Source organism: Zalophus californianus, chromosome 6 (assembly GCF_009762305.2).
Source record: "Zalophus californianus isolate mZalCal1 chromosome 6, mZalCal1.pri.v2, whole genome shotgun sequence".
Taxonomy (NCBI): Eukaryota; Metazoa; Chordata; class Mammalia; order Carnivora; family Otariidae; genus Zalophus; species Zalophus californianus.
Window position 1 is genome coordinate 24,827,055 of NC_045600.1, and position 14,436 is coordinate 24,841,490.

Sequence of the window (14,436 nt, forward strand, 5' to 3'; positions counted from 1 at the left end):
GGGTAGGTGGAAGGAGAGGAACGGTGAAGGAGTCGGTAGGGGGAGGGACGGGCTAAGGCCAGGCCAGGAAGAGGCAGCTGAACCCGGGAAGGGCTGCCTGAGACCCCAGGGCATCCTATGCTGTTTTGACGAAATGACACCCAGTTCCTCTGAGACGTTCAGTTACAACATTGTCAACAGCACTGCTGATATAAGTAAAGTTTGAGAAGTAAAAAGAGACTGAGGTGGGACATACCACTAAGATCCCTTCCAGCTCTACGAGTCTACGAAGATATCATGGGATATCATATCATGATCCCTTCCTAAAGAAAAAGTGTTGAGAGGCCGGGCACTCTTGGGAGACCTGTCTCTGGCTGTGCTCTGGGCCTATCCCAGACTGGGCTCCACTGGGCAGGAGCCACATAGGACCCAGCTAACCGCTCAGCCTGGGGTCATTTCTGCAGAGCAGGGGACACCCTGACCAGAGCCAGAGGAGTCTCTGGACCCCTTCCCAGGCTTTGGGAGCCAAGGTCACCTGGGACAGTGTCCTATAGAGAGAGGACCGGGCTTTCCTGCACGCCCCACCCCCCATCAGGCTGTGGGTTTAGGAGGGCTTAGGGAGAGCCTACATCCACGCAGTGGCTGGAGAGCCACAGGTCTCGGGCGATGGGGTGGCCACACTTCCTAAGGTTGACAGAAGAGCTGGTGCTAGGGTCTTAGCATGCTGGGTGAGATGGTGGTAAGAGCACCCACCTGGACCAGCAGGTGAGGTGTGGCTCAGGCAGACGGTCCTCCCTCCTCTTGATCAGTCCTCAGGTGCTTCCAAGTGGCCCAGCCTTGTCCCTGCTCAGGTCCTGACCATGAAGGTGGCACCTCCAAGGCTCTGTGGCACAGGGACAACAAAGCCCTCTCAGATCTCCCAGCCTCCCTGCGGCTCCTCACCCAGCCCAGCGGCATAAGCCCAACATGCTTGTCAGCATCTTGCCAGGAGGCCTGCCTCAGGGGAATTCTCATGGGGGGAGGGCACCCCAGATGACCCCCAGTCCGCCCCCATCCCTGCATCCAACTGCCTATCCCTGGGGTGGGTGAGCTAGGGAGCCATCCTTCATCCTAGGTGAGCATGAGCCTGAAGGGAGGGAGCCCATGGATGGAGCACTGCACTAAAAGTCCAAGCACCGGGGCACCTGGGTGGCTCAGTTGGTTAGGCGGCTGCCTCCCACTCAGGTATGATCTCAGGGTTCTGGGATCAAGTCCTGCATCGGGCTCCCTGCTCAGTGGGGAGCCTCCCTCTCCCTCTGCCTGCCTCTTGCCCTGCTTGTGCTCGCTCTCTCTTTGATAAATAAATAAAATCTTAAAATAAAATAAAATAAAATAAAAAATAAAAGTCCAAGCACCTAGGTCTGCTCTGCCACTTCCCTCCTGGTGACTTGGGAAGCCCCCACTTTCCCACACGGGGTGGGGGCCTTCAGCCTAGACACTGCCAGCAGGGCTGAGTTGGGGAGCTCAGAGGGGCCCGTATCCATCGGGGGACTTCAAGTAGGACTTTAGCATGGTTTGGTGGGGAGAGCTTGCTAAAATGTAGGTTTAGGGGCCCTACCCTAGCCCACTGAATCAGAATCTCCAGGAAGGTGCCTGGGGATGTGCATTTTAACAGGTTCTCCCCGTGGGTGCATACAAAATAAGACTTGCTGGACTACGTCTCAGAAAAGGGCCACGACTAAGGATAAAGCTTTGATCATATGCATAAAGGGGTCATTGGTCCCTTTCCTGCAAACAGTGCCATAGGAGCCCCATCTCTGTAGAAAGACTAGCCAGGGGTCCCTGGCAGCTGCTGAAACCTCTCTAGGCCTCATTTCCTTGGGGACAAGATGAAGACTGGAGACATCTCTTTGGCCCTTCCAGATTGAAAATACAAATGTGAGAGGAGGGGAGCCCACTGTGAAATTTAAAAAGAAAGTTCAGGGTGAGGCACTTAAATAGTATTCTCCCTTTCTAACTGCTTTCTTCTTAACTATTCTTTTTAAATTCTGAAAATAACATGTTTATCGGGAAAAAAAATCAAAGCATTCAAAACAAGGCACGGTGAAAAGTCCCCTTGCGCCCCCCAAAACTCTGTCCCACTCCCAAACACAGCCACACTTGCTGTGTAACTTTTCTTCAAAAAATTTCCCACAAATATTGACAAATACATATCTATGCCTGCATCTTTATTCTAAACCCAGTCTAGAACATATTCCCAGTACTCTGTTTTGTTAGTTAACACACAGCACACATCTCTGCCTACCAGTACAGACCTTTCACTTTTGTAGCAGCTCATGTGTTCCACTGTAATTCAGGTGAGTCTATTCCTGTTGATGGGTGTTTAGGTTGTTTCTACCTTTTGGCTGCAAAAAACTATCTTTGATTATATATCTTTGTGCCTATGTGTGAGGTTATTTGTAGGAGAAATAGTAAGGAGTCGAAGGTTAGGTGGATCTAAAATTTTGATAGATGTTTCCAAATTGTCTTCCAAAGAGGATGAACCAGTTTGAACTGCCCAGCCATGCACAAGAGTGCCTGCTCGCCTCCACCCTTGACAACACCGTGCGTTATCAAATCTTTAAACTTTGCCAATACGAGTGCTGAAAAATGATATCTTGTTTCAATGTGTCATTCTGTAATTATGAGAAAGGGCAGACATTATTTTCATGTTTATTGATTGATCGGCCTTTGCATTTATTTTTCTGTGAACTGCCTATGTCCTTTCCAATCTTACTAATTTTTTTTTGAAAGCACTCTCTTTGTTTTTGTTTGTTTTTTTTAATTTAATTTAGTTAACATACAGTGTATTTTTATTTTTTTATTTTTTTTTAAAGATTTTATTTATTTATTTGAGAGAGAGAGAGAATGAGAGAGAGAGAGTACGAGAGGGAAGAGGGTCAGAGGGAGAAGCAGACTCCCTGCTGAGCAGGGAGCCCGATGCGGAACTCGATCCCGGGACTCCAGGATCATGACCTGAGCCGAAGGCAGTCACTTAACCAACTGAGCCACCTAGGCGCCCCATACAGTGTATTTTTAGTTTTAGGAGTAGAATTTAGTGATTCATCAATTGCATATAATACCCAGTGCTCATTACACCAAGTGCCCTCCTTAATGCCCATCACCCAGTTACCCCATCCCCCCACCTCCCCTCCAGCGGCCCTCAGTTTGCTTCCTAGAGTTCAGCATCTCTTATGGTTGGCCTCCCTCTCTGTTTACATCTTATTTTATTTTTCCTTCCCTTCCCCTATATTCATCTGTTTTGTTTCTTGAATTCCACATATGAGTGACATCATATGGTATTTGTCCTTCTCTGACCTATTTCACTTAGCATAATACCCTCTAGCTCCAACCATGTTGTTGCAAATGGCAAGATTTCATTCTTTTTGATGGCTGAGTAATAGTCCATTATATATATATATATATACATATATATACATACATATGTATATGTATGTATGTATATATATATATACACACACACACACCACATCTTCTTTATCCATTCATCTGTCGATGGACATCTGGGCTCTTTCCACAGTTTGGCTATTGTGGACATTGCTGCTATAAACATTGGGGAGCACGTGCCCCTTCAAATCACTACATTTGTATCCTTTGGATAAATACCTAGTAGTGAAATTGCTGGGTCGTATGGCAGCTCTATTTTCAACTTTTTGAGGAACCTCCATACCGTTTTCCAGAGTGGCTGCACCAGCTTGCATTCCCACCAACAGTGTAAGAGGGTTCCCCTTTCTCCGCATCCTCACCAACATCTGCTGTTTCCTGAGTGGTTAATTTTAGCCATTCTGACTGGTGTGAGGTGGTATCTTACTGTGGTTTTGATTTGGATTTCCCTGATGCCAAGAGATGTTGATTTTTACGAGGTTTTTCTAAACTAAGGCAATTAATCAACTTTTTGTCATGTGTATTGCAAACTGTCATAAGTCTCTTTTTTATTTTATTCATGTCATCTTTGGCTTACAGAAATTTCATATTTTTCTGTAGTCAAAAGTATTTCTTACTAGAGCATCCTAAGAATATTCGCCCTTGTTTTCCACTAGTACTGTTCAGATTTTTTTTCTTTCTTCGTTTTAATCTTTTTTTTTTAGAATATATTTTGGTGTAAGAAGTATAGTAGGGCCCAGCTTTATTTTCCCCCAAGGGGCTAGAGAGTTGCCCCAAAGTCATGTAGGAATAATCTATTCCCTCCCTCCACCCCACCACCCTCCCTCTAAACTCAAAATCTCAATTTAACCATGTACTAGGATGGACACAAAGAGCACAACCTCTAAGTCAAGTGCTGGTTCAAATTCCAGCTTCACTGGATCTAAGAGAAGCTACCTAACCTTCTGGTGCCTGGGTTTCCTCGTCTAAAAAGGGTAGCAGCAATAGCACCATCTATTGTGAGGATTAAGTGAGTTATTTCGGATAAGGGGCTGTCTGTAAGAGACTCACCGGAACTAGCTGTAAAGCTGTAAAGTCACATACAGGCTGCAAGCAACAGGATGGGAGAAGATACTGTTTGCAAATGAGAACCAAAAGAGAGCAGGGGTGGCCACACCGCCCCCAGACAAAGTAGACGCAAAGTCCAAAACTGCTCCAAGGCACAAAGAAGGCTATTCCATAATGATAAAAAGGTCAATTGTCCAGGAAGAGATGATAATTATAAATATATGCATACCTAACGGCAGAGCACCCGAATGTATGATGCAGACAGAACTGAAGGGAGAAATAGTAACTCAACAGAGGAGGGGGTTTTAATAAACCACTTTCAATAATGGGTAGAACCCCCAGACAGAAGATCAATAAGGACACAGAGGACTTGAATATATACAACACTATAGCCCAACTGGTCCCAACACACAGATGCGGAACACCCCACGCAAGGACAGTGGAACACTTTTACTATGATCACCACTGCCTCTCAGATGTGCTTGGGTCTCTGTCGAGATACACGTTTCTGGGGGCACCTGGGGGGCTCAGTTGTTAGGCATCTGCCTTCGGCTCAGGTCATGATCCCAGGGTCCTGGGATCGAGCCCCGCGTCGGGCTCCCTGCTTGGCGGGAAGCCCGCTTCTCCCTCTCCCACTCCCCCTGCTTGTGTTCCTGCTCTTGCTGTGTCTCTCTCTGTCAAATTAACAAATAAAATCTTTAAAAAAAAATAGATACACGTTTCTGTTCCCTTGATCTGTGAGCCAGTCTCACCATTTGACAAATATTTATCACCATTGTCAGGCCCTCCTCTAAGTGCTGGGGAACCAGAAGTGAACAGCAGTAGCGAGACTGGTTCTTGCCACCTCCAGTTAGACTGACTTCCAGTTATGTTTAATGCCTTTACTGATATTGTAAATGTTTCCTTCCATTATATTTTCTAAGAGGCTAAAGTTTATATGTCATAAGTACCGTTTTGATATTTATTAGCAGTCATCTTACTATATTCCTATATTATTTCTCGTAGTTTTCCAGTGGATGACCTTGTTCTTTTTTTCTCCAGGTAGTTAATCTTACTGTCTACAACCTTCATGGATAAATTAGCCTCCTTTTATAACTTCTATTTTCCAAAATTTGTATTGGAGCGTACTTCTAGAGGAGTGTTAAAGAATGTTTAAGGTAAGAGTGGTCATTTTTCCCTCGTATGCGTGTATCTGTATGCACACATACCCATACATGCATAAAATTATGTTATGCAATATCCATCTATTCCTATTAAAGTTAAAATTGAAACCTTGAGTAGTTAAAGCAATCCTGAAAAAGAAAAACAAAGCTGGAGGTATCAGATTTCAAGTTATATTACAAAGTGATAGTAATCAAAACAGTATGGTATTGGCACAAAGAGAGATACATAGATCAACGGAATAGAACAGAAAACCCAGAAATGAACCCAAAATTGTAAGGTCAATTAATCTTCGACAAAGGAGGAATGAATATACAATGGGAAAAAGATTGTCTCTCCAACAAATGGTGTTGGGAAAACTGGACAACAACATGTGAAAGAATGAAACTGTATACCATACACAAATACCATACACAAAAAATAAATTCTAAATGGATGAAAGACCTAAATGTGAGACCTGAAACCATAAAAATCCTAGAAGAGAGCACAAGCAACAATTTCTCTGACATCGGCTATAGCAACATTTTTCTAAATATGTCTCCTGAGGCAAGGGAAATAAAAGCAAAAATCAACTATTGCGACTCTATCAAAAATAAAAAGTTTTTGCACAGTAAAGGAAACAAAACTAAAAGGCAGCCTACTGAATGGAGAAGATATTTGCAAATGACATATCTGATAAAGGGTTAGTATCCAAAAGATATAAAGAACTTATAAAACTCAATACCCCAAAAACAAATAATCCAATTAAAGGATGGAAAGAAGTCATGAACAGACATTCTTCCAAAGAAAACATCCAGATGGCCAACAGACACATGAAAAGACGCTCAATATCATTCATCATCAGGGAAATGCAAATCAAAACTACAATGAGCTATCACCTCCCACCTGTCAGAATGGCTAAAATCAACAACACAGTGTTGGCGAGGATGTGGAGAAAAAGGAACACTCATGCACTGTTGGTGGGAATGCAAACTGGTACAGCCGCTATGGAGAACAGTAGAGAGCTTCTTTAAAAAATTAACAATAGAACTACCCTACAACCCAGTAATTGCATTACTGGCTATTACCCACAAAAAAACAAAAACACTAAGTCAAAGGGATATATGCCCCCCATTGTTTATAGCAGCATTATTTTCAATAGTCAAACTATGCAAGCAGCCCAAGTGTCATCCATAGATGAATGGATAAAGAAGAGGTGGTATACCGAGAAAATTGAAAGTATATGCCTGCACACAGAAAGTACGCCAGTGTTCATGGCTGCATAATTCATAAGGGCCAAAAAGTATAAACAACCCAAATGCCCGTCACTGATGAAAGGATAAATAAAATGTGGTGTAACCACACTGCAGAATATTATTCAGCCATACGAATGAAGTAATCATGCATGCTACAACATGGATGAACCTTGAAAACATTATGCCAGGTGAAAGAAGCCAAACACAGAAGATTACATAACGCATGATGCCATTTATATAAAATGTCCAGAGTAGGCAAATCTTTAATGATAGAAAGTAGATTAGCGATTGGATAGGGCTGCTTGGGGGTAAATGGAGAGTGACTCCTAATAGGTATGGGGTTTCCTTTTGGGGTAAGGAAAATGTTATAAAATTGATTGTGATGGTGGTTGTAGAATTCTGATACTAAAAAGCATTGAATGACACACATTAAGTGAGTGAATTGTATGGTGTACAAATTATATCTCAATAAAACTGTTATAAAGAAAAAAAAGAAGAGGTGGTATATATAGACAATGGAATATTACTCAGCCATAAGAAAGCATGAAATCTTGTCATTTGCAATGACACGGATGGAGCTACAGAGTATTATGCTAAGCGAAATAAGTCAAAGAAAGACAAATACCATATGGTCTCACTCATATGTGGAATTTAAGAAACAAAACGATCGAGCAAAGGAAAAAGAGAGACAAACCAAGAAAAAGACTCTTAACTATAGAGAACAAACTGGTGGTTAGCAGTGGGGGGATGGGTGAAATAGGGCATGGGGATTAAAAGGTATACTTATCATGATGCAAGAAAATAAAATAAAATGATAAAAACATTTAAAAAAGGGAGATACAATCAGGGACATATGTTGAACTTTACCAAGTGCCTTTAAGCCATTTTTAGCATTTATGGAGCTGTTTATGTGATTTTTCACCTCTTTTGACCTATTACTTTGTTCAAGATAGTCCCACTTGCTTGTGGTGTATTCGTTTTTTAAACATAATGCTGTGCGATTCTATTTGTTGCTATTAATTTATGAATTTTCACCAATATTCATAAATTAGATTTTTTTCAGTAATTTTTCTCTTTTTTGGTGCTCTTTGTCAGTGTAGTACTGGCTTCACAGAATAATTTGGAATCTTTCCTTCTCTATGATCTGGTCTGGTTGGTAAAGCTTAAAAATCATGTAATTAGGGGCGCCTGAATGGCTCAGTCAGTTAAGCATCCAACTCTTGATTTCAGCTCAGGCCCTGATCTCAGGGTCATGGGATCGAGCCCCGAATCAAGGGTTGGGCATGGAGTCTGCTTGGGATTCTCTCTCTTTCTCTCTCTCTCAAAATAAATAAGTAAAATATTTTTTAAAAACAAAGAATTATCCTTATCTTGAAGGTTTATAAAAATTCAAAGTTGGCTAAACCTCAGGTTTTTGGGGTGGAGTTTTATGAAAACTCAGTTTCTCTCATGATTATTGGTCCATTCAGGCTTTCTAGTTAGTTCTTCTGGGGTCAAACTGGTGTTTTATATCTTCTCAGAAAACTATCCATTTCCGCTGATTTTCAACTGAATTTACATGTGGTCAAGCACAGTATTCTCCAAGAATTCCTTCTCTTTTCTCTGTATCAGTGGCTATTTCCCTATTTTAATGTTCAATTTTACATATTTGGCTCACTCCTCCCCCAACGCCCATTAGATTACTTAGACCTTAAAAAATCATCCAATGACACATGCTGTTTAAACAGTAGCCTACTGACTGTGCAGAGCCCAGAGATAGAGAGCAGGAATCAGAATGGGGATGAGGAGGGTAACAAGGGAGGGGCGTTCAGAAAACATTTAAAAAGTGCAGAGAGCCCCTGCACATATGCCCTGGCCTTGAACATCCTCCATCTCCTTTTCACAAGTCCCCCACATCCAGTAACACCCGACAACTCCCACCCTGCCTTCAACGCCCAGCTGTCACCTCTTCTTGGAACCTTTCCTGGCTTCCCTGGGAAAAGTTGACGCCTTTCCTCTGACATTCAAGATTACATTTTTTTTTTTTTAATTTTGAAAAAAAAAATTTTTTTAAGATTTTATTTTTAAGTAATCTCTACACCCAATGTGGGGCTCAAACTCACAACCCCAAGATCAAGAGTCGCAGGCTCCACTGACTGAGCCAGCCAGGTGCCCCTAATTTTGAAAACTTTTTTTTAAGATTTTATTTATTTATTTGAGAGAGAGAGCACACAAGCAAGGGGAGGGGCAGAAGGAAAGAGAGAGAAGCAGACTCCTGGCTGAGCGGGAAGCTGGATGTGGCTCCATCCCAGGACTCCGGGATCATGAGCTGAACTGAAGGCAGATGCTTAACTGACTGAGCCATCCAGGCGCCCCATAATTTTGAAAATTTTTAAATACAAAAAAATTAAAAGAATAAAACCAATGGAATTAACCCGTGTTAACATTCTGTCATTTTTGCCTCAGATCTTTTTTTGTTAAAAGAAGCATTACTGACAAATTAGAAGGCTTTCCTTCTTTTCTTTTTAAATTTTATTTTATTATGTTATGTTAATCACCATACATTACATCATTAGTTTTTGGTGTAGTGTTCCATGATTTGTTGTTTGCATTTAACACCCAGTGCTCCATGCAGTATGTGCCCTCTTTAATACCCATCACCAGGCTAACCCATCCCCCCAACCCCCAAAAGTCCTTCCTTCTATCCACCAGCACCAGCTCCTTCTTTCCCTCGCCGAAGACCACCATAAGTGGGAATCTAGGAGCTACTGCAACATGTTTGTATCCATAAATCCCAAGTTTTGTTTTGTTTGTGATTTCCACTGAAATTAAATGTTCGTGAATGGTATCATTCTTCAATTTCCTATTCTTGCAATATTGTTTGAGATTTATTTATGTTAATACAGATAGCATGTGTGTTTATTGAGGTATAAGCTACAAAACATAAAATTCCTCAATTCCATGTGTTTTACCTGCTGCGTAAGATCACATTTTTAGTTGTCTGCTCCATCACTGTAGACACCATGATACTGAGGTGGAGACCTCTTTTGTGCTTCCAGCATTACTGCCCTAATATCCTTGGAACTGTCTGCTCACGCACACGCGTGAATTTCTCGAGGTAATCATACACCTAGATGTGAAACTGTTGGTCATAAAGTATGTACATTTTCAGCTTTGAATGTCATTGCCAAAACGTCCCCTGGTGCTTCGTCCCGCCATTAATCTAGCATTTCTGCAGCTGTTGCCATGATCAGTTGACTTGCCTACCTGCCGCCTCCTCACGAGTTACCAGAGGGCATGTGTGGGACTGGCACTCAATGAATGCTTGACAAATGGAATGATGAGCTCACTGTCTAGCAGAAGAGACAGATGCTAATGGGACAAGTGCATTAAAGGCTATGAGACCTCCTCTGGCGGGGATCCAGGGAAGGCTTCATGGAGGAGGTGACATGTGAGATGGACTTTGAAAGGCAGGGAGGATCTGACCGAATGAGGATGGGGATGACGGAAGGACTGGGCCGGGAGGAGGGGGTGGGTCAAACAGCCCGGGCACGTTTGATGTGCCAGAGTGGTGCTTCTTAGCTAAGGGATGAGCATGAGCGGGAAGGAAGGGTAGAAAAGCCCAGGGTGTGTATTTTGTAAAATCTTCAAGGTGATCTGATCCAACCCCCATCCCAAGCAGGAAGAGCCTCTGAGCCAGAGCAAGTGTGTGGGAAGCGGGAAGGAAGCAGGAAGACAGGCTGGAAAAGGTAATTGGGTTTAATCCAAGCTCAGCCTCCAATGGCGGGCTCTGGGCGTCAGTGAGAAGTGACAGGTCAGAGATGGGCTCAAAGATGACTCACCTGATAAGCAGGCAAATCACTGGGACACCCTGGCCCTGGAAGAGGCGTAGGCCTGGACTTCTGCCCCAGACCCACAGGAGAGCGCTGGGACTCAGCCCCTCCGAGTCCTCCACTTTGCGGCGCTGGGGGCCCAGCCATCGTTGCCTGCCCCCTCCACCCCAGCTATTCCAGGCAGGTGCCCAGGCCAGGGCACTGGGGAGACCCTCCTGGAAGCACGAAGCCAGGGCCCCTGCACTGAATTCCCTCCCATTGCGTAGCTCAGCCCCTCTGATCAAGGCTGCGGTGCGCCCCAGGGCCTGGGGTGAGGGTGGGGTGGGAATCCCATCCTTCCATATTCCCTGCTTCCTTCAGCAGAGTCCGGCTCTGGGCACCCGGCCCAGAGTGGAGGGAAAGGGGAGAGACACGCACGACCTTCACTTCCAAGTCCTTTCGCCTTAAGCCACTTCAGCAAAACCACCAGCAGCAGCGATAGCAGGTGAGCGGAGGATGTCGGCCATGCTCTGGGGACAAGGGACACGCCACGGGAGTCAGACAGGCCTGGAGCCGCTTTGGGTTCAGCCACTTTGGTGCCCAAGTGCGTGCATGCGTGCACGCTTGTGCCTGTTAAAACCTCTCTGAGCCTCAGCGTTCCCATCTATCAAGTGGGCTACTCCCACCTGCTCTGCCCCTCCCCTGGATTAAAGGAATCACAAGGAATGTGAAGTCAGTCAGTGGTACTGGTCACTCAGTTCCATTGCCTGAGCGGCTCTCCCCAAAGCCTGTCCGAGTCTGCAGGTCTGGGCACATGAGATCCCAGCCCAGAAGGGCTCCGGTCCTACTGAAGGACAGACATCCCCCACGCCCGTCCCCCACGCCCCACACACCCCCTCTGGTTCTGAGAAGACCTCCCCATCTGCCAGCTCTTTTGGAGGGAACAGCTCAGTTCAAACAGTGCCCGAAGCAATCAGCACCGTTGGTCAGCCACTGCCACCAGAACATGGCCGGCCAGCACAAAGACCCTGGACAGCCTGCCACTGGGCAGGTAAGGAGGGGCGCGTGGAAAGATGGGGGTTCCCGGTCCCTGAGCACACACAGGCATGCGCGCCTTTCTGCTTTTTGCCATTCCTCCTCTGGCTGGCCCCCTGCAGCGGGGATTATTTGACCAGGTTGTGAACAGGAGACCCGTAGATAAAAGTGAAGCAGATAATGAAGGAGGTGGAAACTCAACTCCCAAGTGCCCCCCAGACAAGGTGTCTGTGTGTGACTTGTCCCTCATGCTCCATGCCCCACCAACACAGGCCAGCTGGTGTCCACACGGGGCTCATTTGCCCTCTGCAGCATTTCCAGCCTACGGTCCAGTCATTGCCACTCGGACACCTGAGGTGATGAGGCCCCCACATCAGACCAGCACACGGTCACATCCTCAGCCAAGTGGCCACAGGCACATCTAGCCCATCTGTATCTCCAAAGACCTCAGGATGCCCTTCTCTTTTGACAGGATCCCGTGGCCTGAGGCCACTGTCCCTCTGGCTGGGCACAATTCTGAGAAGACTCAGCTGACCTTGCCTTGAGAGTGCTCATGCAGAACAGCAGGATGGGAGGGTGGGAAACACAGACCGTGGGGGCCCAGGACACTTGGATCCTGGTTTTGCAAGAGGGCCCAGGCTTCAGTTCCCTCTTGGAACAATCTGGATCACCAGGAGGAGGCAGGGGGTGACCGCGGGCATCCCCCCACCCCCGCCAACCCTGCTTCTGCATGTTTCAGCAGCCACAGGGTGCTAGGAAGTAACACGGCAGCTTGGCTGCATCCCCTGCCCTAGAAACACAGGGCGCAGGGTTCTGGCCACAGGTGCTCTTCTCAAAAGCTGCCTCAGTTTGCCCACAGCAGTCTAGACAGCTCTATGACAAGGATCCCCCACGGTACCTCATGAGCTGCCCGGGTTCTCATCCCAGCTCCCCCTGCAGCCCTATTTTGCACGAGTTGCACCAGCCAACTCATGGCAAGAATGGGGAGTCCGGTCCGCACCACCCATGCTGATGGGTGAGTAACCCAAGAAAACCTGGCTCTCCCAGGACAGAGAAGAGAGGACACGGGGCCCTGCCTCATGCAAATCGGTGTCTTAAAGCTGCTGATCTCGCTTCCTCAGAGCATTTTCATTACAGCCGGTCCCAGAGTGAGCCTGCCCAAGGCCCTGAAGGCCCCATGGACTCCTGCACCCTGGCAAAGAGCTCCCAGCACTTTCTAGCCCATTATCTCCACGGTTCTTCCACCAGCTGCTTCCCAGGAAGAACCAGAGGAGAGAGAGTGTCCCTGGGCTGTGACAGTCAGTGGGGAGGGTACAGGCTGGCAGCAAGGTCCACTGTGCCCCCAGTCACCAGTACTTTACTCTTTACTGCGGGGGGCGGGGGGGATCTTGGCAACTCCCACAGGCGGCCAACCCAGGGGAACGGAAGCCCTCAAGGGCCAAAACACACCCTGAGGTACGCTGGGGAGGGAAGGCCTGCCTTCCAAGCCTTCGAGGGGTGCCCTAGACTGGCCACAGGGGACAGGCTTCGATCTACACCGCAGTCTCCAGGAATAACACTTCCCGTCTGTAATAAATCTGTGACATGTTTCCAAAGCCCTCTGACCCAGCCGGGGAAGGTGTTTTCATGCCCAGCTGTCAGGTAGGAAAACCAAGGGCAGGGGTGCCAGCCAATAGGGGCTCTGGTCCAGAACCAGAAGCCACGCTCCTCCGCGAGTGGTTCCTCTCCCACAAGCCAGGAGCCTCTCTGCAGCCTAACCCCACCTCTGCTGGGCCAGGAGGGACACACCACCAGCTTCCCAGGACCACGGGCAGTGGCCAACCTCCTGGAGACCCTCAGGGCATCCCAGCAGAGAAGCTGGGCACACGGTGGGTCCTCCTCTCTCTCCAGCATTGTTCTGTCAGCCCATGGGCAGCTAGTTCTGATCTGGTTTACTGGGAACCCCATCCCTTTCCACAGGTCACCTCAGTGGTTACTGGTGATCCCCAGGCAGCCCAAGCCATGCTGCAGAATCACCAGGGTCTGGCTTCAGGGTCTCTGTGCTCAGGGGGTGTGTCCGAAGAGCCCCACCTCAGGCGCCAGGCACAAGCTAACTCCCTTTCACTCAGAATAAGGCTGGGCTGGGCAGAAACTGCCACCCGGCCATGCTGTCAGAAGGAACTGAAGTCACTGGCCCCATGGGTCCTCTCCCAGCTGTGGTCACAACTGCTGGCCCACGGGCAGGAGGGAGAGGTGCACTTGCCCCTGAGAGCCCCACAGAAACCGTGTGTCTCCTGTGGCAGCACAATGGGAAGATAACTGAGTGATTAGGCTCCCCTTTTCTAGCTGCTTCTTTCTTTCTAACTTGAAAACATCTCGTAAAGAAGGAGAAAATGCTGGAGCTGTCCCCTCTCACTGACAGCCCCCTCCACCTTTCAGGAGGTACTCAAGGCCTCACTCTACCAGAGTTGGGGGCTGTGCACGGAGAAGAGAGAGGAAGGGGCCTCATCCACAGCCCTGTGGTGGGCCAGGGAGTAGAGACCCGCGTGTAGGTGAGAGGCCTGGAGCAACTCACTATACCCTCTGTGCCTCAGTCTCCTCGCCTGCACCATGGCGCTGGCTGGCTCTAGCTCGCCAATAAAATATAGCTCTCTCCCTACCTCAGTTTCCCTCCAGAGAAAGGCATCTGCTTCAGACAGGAGGACAAGGTGAATTCGGGAAGAGCTCACCTCCAAGAGCCACAGATCCAACAGCAGTCCCTTTCCCCTGGGGACAGGAGTTAGGGA

The 14,436-nt window shown here is 47.1% G+C and overlaps 1 protein-coding gene across 17 annotated transcripts in view; it reads right to left on the reverse strand.

Annotated features, from left to right (window-relative positions):
- The window catches only part of TMEM63C (transmembrane protein 63C), a 125,318-nt gene that overhangs the window by 54,898 nt on the left and 55,984 nt on the right, over nucleotides 1–14,436 (reverse strand). For 12 of the 17 annotated variants that reach the window (XM_027569778.2, XM_027569776.2, XM_027569768.2 and 9 more), the window contains one exon: nucleotides 733–862. The exons of the other annotated variants lie outside the window; for them this stretch is intronic. The gene's annotated coding sequence lies outside the window, so the exon portion shown is untranslated. The remainder of the gene's footprint in view (nucleotides 1–732; nucleotides 863–14,436) is intronic. 17 annotated transcript variants of the gene reach the window in all.